Raw genomic sequence first — 5000 nt, 5'->3', positions numbered from 1 at the left:
AGACCACAGACAGAAGCCACAGACAGAACCAGGAGCTTTAAACAGACCACAGACAGAACCAGGAGCTTTAAACAGACCACAGACAGAACCAGGAGCTTTAAACAGACCACAGACAGAACCAGCAGCTTTAAACAGACCACAGACAGAACCAGCAGCTTTAAACAGAACACAGACAGAACCAGCAGCTTTAAACAGAACACAGACAGAACCAGCAGCTTTAAACAGACCACAGACAGAACCAGGAGCTTTAAACAGACCACAGACAGAACCAGCAGCTTTAAACAGAACACAGACAGAACCAGCAGCTTTAAACAGACCACAGACAGAACCAGGAGCTTTAAACAGACCACAGACAGAACCAGGAGCTTTAAACAGAACACAGACAGAACCAGCAGCTTTAAACAGACCACAGACAGAACCAGGAGCTTTAAACAGACCACAGACAGAACCAGGAGCTTTAAACAGACCACAGACAGAACCAGGAGCTTTAAACAGAACATAGACAGAACCAGCAGCTTTAAACAGACCACAGACAGAACCAGCAGCTTTAAACAGACCACAGACAGAACCAGGAGCTTTAAACAGACCACAGACAGAAGCCACAGACAGAACCAGGAGCTTTAAACAGACCACAGACAGAACCAGCAGCTTTAAACAGACCACAGACAGAACCAGCAGCTTTAAACAGACCACAGACAGAACCAGCAGCTTTAAACAGACCACAGACAGAACCAGGAGCTTTAAACAGACCACAGACAGAACCAGCCTGCAGCAGCATGCAGCACACACTAATAACCTGATTACCAGATTCCATGCACACTCACAACCACAGCCTGCACCTCCTGCAAACACTGTCTGACTCTTACAGACATGTGTGTGTGCTGCAGTTTACTGCAAGGAGAAAGGTTGTTATTAGGGCTGGGCAATATGGCTTTAAAATAATATTGTGATATTTTAAGGCTATATCGTGATACACAATATATATATAGATATTTTTTGATGTCCTCCAAACCAATGTGAACTACTAAAATACAAATTATTAAATGAACTGCAGTAACAATGAAGTTGACTAAAGTAGCTGCTGTCATATAATAAAGTTGAATACACTACTGTTATAAAAAAAAAAACAACATTCAGATCAGGTATTAGTAATATTTGAAAGTCACACTGCTGCTCTGTGGTCACAAAATGTTAATAAATTGACGCGATCGGAGCTCTGCAGATACAAACACACACTTCACCTGCTCACACTACCACCACTGCTGCTCATTAAGTTATTGTGCAGACATGATGCAAGCACTTGGCGTGGCGTATTTACATTCAAAGTCAACACAAAAACACAGACAGATGTGAATTCACGCGGGGTGGCACGATCGTCACGTTTTGGTGTGAATGCACAGTTAAAACTGTTACTGCAGCGATGCACTAATCCAAAGCTTCAGAGCCAACTCAGCTGAGGGTTCATCACTTTACATGTTGATCTGGGTCACAGCACATTACATACACCAACCAGTCTGCCCTAACCTGTGCTGACAGAGGCTTAGGAGTGTGTGTGTGTGTGTGTGTGTGTGTGTGTGTGTGTGTGTGAAAAGCAGCAAGGTAAATTGCAGCAGTAACTCCCTGTGATAGTGCCAGGCTGGTTCAAATGTGCCTCTGGTTCCCGAGGAGCAGGATCTCTTTTATCCAGCAGCTGCAGCAAATCAGTTTGGTGATAAAGTGGCTGCATGGCGCAAAATACGTCCGTAATACAAAAACAGTTGTGAGCTTTCTTTGACGTAAGAGGTTTTGATTTTTTGACTGTGTATTTATAGCACTGAATACAAGAACATAGAGACACTGTCTGGCCAAGTCACTGCAGGTATCAGCCAGACAAATATTTGGGTCAGGGTCAGAGTCCTCCAAGCCCAAAAGGGGGCACTCCAGCTCCCTGACAGCTCCCAGCAGGCCCCAACATCTAATTAAAATCATCAATCACCTTTTGAAGTCTCAGCACAAGGAGTCCATCCACTGCTCAGAGACTGAAACACAAGATAAGGGAGCTGACATCTTCCCACCTCAGTTTGTTAGTCAAATGTGACGTGTGTGTCTAAATGTGCCTTTTTATGACTGAGAAGCCTCACAATCGTGTATTTTTCTTCCATAGTAGTCAGGTGGAGATATTTTAAAATGCATGCATGTAAAATGTAAGACATGTCAATGTCAGATGTCTTTTTATGTTGAGAAACTCTCAAACTTTACTCCTGTGGAATCAGTTTTTATAGTTTATACATTTATAGTCCGTCCATCCTTAACCCTTTGAAACCCGGAACATCACTTTTCTTGTGCTGCTTTCGGATGCCTTTCACAAGCATTTTAATCCTCGAACTTTCAGCAAATTGTTGTCTTTCTTTCAAAAACATTGGAAAAAAAAGACTAGGAGCAACTTGGTAAGAACTGATACGCAAAATGCAAGAAATAACTATATTTTCAAAATTAATTTTTAGAAGTTAGGGAAAATGTATAGGAAAATATATATATTTATAATTATCATCAGAGAGAGGTCCCTGATTTCTTGCAGAGGTAAACAAAAGCTTGAGGCAGGACTTTGTTCCACACTTTGTTCCCATTGAAAGCTGGGTCCAGATCCGGGTCATCGGCCCTCCATAAAGCATCAACCGCCAGGGGTTTATAAGAATGCTGCGAGATATACTTTTGGATGATATCGTATTATCTTATTATTATTAGATCATTTTCAAGTAATTTTCTTGTCACCTTGAACTTTTTCTTGCCAAGTTGCTGATAGCCTTTTTCCCATGTTTTCAAAAGGAATCAATTTCTCTGGTTTCAGAAGTTTAAATGCTTGTAGAAGGTGTCTGAATGCAGCACAACAACGATGATGCCTATTAATCCAGGTTCTAAAAGGTTAATGCTGGTATAAAACGGTCAGATTTCAGCCTAAAGCGGCTCCTGCAGCAACACTGAAAATTCTCCAAACACTTGAGTTTGGTTGGTTTTGGGGGGAATCTTGAAAGTTTGCCTGATGGAGCTCATAAGCCAGTTAAATGTGGGATGAACAGACTCATGGTGACGGCGTGTGTGACGGCGTGTGTGACGGCGTGTGAATCCCTCCTTTGATTTGTCTGGTAACCTCGGCTGTGTGTCGTCTTTCTGCAAACTTCCTCACGCCGCTACATCTCGTCCACGCTGACCTATTTCTTCATGTTCTATTTATCGCCATTCCTCCGTTCCCTGTGCAATTTTCGCCCCTTCTGTGTTTCGCGTTGCCTCTTTTCTCTGCTTGCACATCTGCTGGAATCACTTCAGAATGAAAGCACTTAACACAATTGATCCTGTTTCCACCATCTTGGGTTTTCCAAGATTAACCCAACTCTCATCAACACCTCCTCGGCCTTTTCTGACACTCCATGCCTCGCCCTTTCTGACCTCCCCTCACACCTGTTGTTTGTCTCACCCTCTAATGAACACATGGCTGCTGTGAACGCCGATCTTCTCAGCTTGTCTGCTGCACAATCTGCACCTCCACTGATAATTGCTCAGGAAGACATCAAAACTCTGCTGCTGCGGAAGTCTCTAATGTGACTCAAGTCACACCGAGATAAAATGCAAACACACTGAGAAATGAATACTTAGCTTTCAGCTTCGCTTTTACTCGTCCAGGTGAAGGTGATCATTTCCAGGTGAAGCCCAAATGGTTAGTTAAGACGCTTTGCTGTAAAAAGAGCTCATTAGCCTCAGATGGCAAACATCACAAGTATTAGTAGCCAGCTTTGCATGAATTATCAGGATTTTTGCCTTTGTGGTTTTATTCTTCTTTGGGCACAAAAAAAATCTTTTTTTTTAAACCCCTAAATATCAAACATTCCTATTGCTCTGTGCACAAAATACCCATTTCAAAATTAAGCTAGTATAAAAATATATATATATGTTCATATTGTTTTCTACTTTTATTGAGTATATTTTTTAACCAACATCAGTCCTAATCATAAATATAATATATTCATTAATTTTCCAGAATTTTAACCCTTTTTGTCATGATGCCACTATGTCTTTAGATGGAAAAAAGAATTGTTTTCAATATACTACATGCTAAGTAGATTTTATTATTATTATTATTATTCTCAATATTTCCATTATTATTATTATTATTATTATTGTTATTATTGTTATTATTATTATTATTATGAATAATGATTAGCATCAACACTGACTTTTCATACATTCCACCTAGTGGAAATAGCATGTATTTCCTCCATATGCCAAATATGGTCAAAATCACCTCATCAGGTGGAAAATAGTCAAAATGACAAATTCCAAGTCAAAAGCCCAGAATGACACCCAGAAATAATACAAGTCATGTTTTTATGAGGTGAGCATGTGCAGAAAGATCTGCCATCTTTGACAGCTGGCTACGGCTACACCACTTGGACAAACCACAGAGTTTCCGACGCAATTCAAGGCCCTGTTAAACATATACAAAGTGTGTGTGAGAGATTCAGATTTCACCACAAAACTGAATGCAACTCGCTTAATTCTGAACCCATTTTCATGGAATATGGTTTGTTATAAACACAGAAAATTGAACATGATACTTTTTCCATGTTGGAATTAAATTCAGTCACGGGGTGAGTCAATTACAATTTCCCCATAATCAGCCTTTTTATTTTAGGGTTATCTTTTTGGTATATATCGACTGAAATAACACCTCATACCAGTGTGAAAACTTTTCTTTGATAAAGGGTAATTCTTTTTTTTTTTTTTAATTGACGTTTTTCCATTAGCTGTATTTTATATTCATAATTTCAGTCAGCACAATTTTAAACCTGCCAAGTGACACTTGAACATGATCCTCAGGTGTGTTTCTACTTGTCCTTAGATTAACCTCGGAGCGTATTTGGCACCCTGCACATGTTTAAGTGCCTGTCATAGAAGTGTCCTGTCAGCGTCCTCACGTCCTCGGCCATAATGTCAGCAGACTGACATTAAACTGTGCTGCGCCCAGA

General features: G+C 40.4%; 1 protein-coding gene across 7 annotated transcripts in view; it reads left to right on the top strand.

Annotated features, from left to right (window-relative positions):
• The window catches only part of plppr2a (phospholipid phosphatase related 2a), a 193218-nt gene that overhangs the window by 165538 nt on the left and 22680 nt on the right, over window positions 1-5000 (top strand). The gene's annotated exons all lie outside the window — the stretch shown is intronic.

This window comes from Plectropomus leopardus, chromosome 18 (assembly GCF_026936395.1).
Source record: "Plectropomus leopardus strain MGB_pleo_1.0 chromosome 18, ASM2693639v1, whole genome shotgun sequence".
Taxonomy (NCBI): Eukaryota; Metazoa; Chordata; class Actinopteri; order Perciformes; family Serranidae; genus Plectropomus; species Plectropomus leopardus.
The sequence above is the reverse complement of the archived record's forward strand: the minus strand, read 5'-3'. Positions and strand labels throughout refer to the sequence as shown.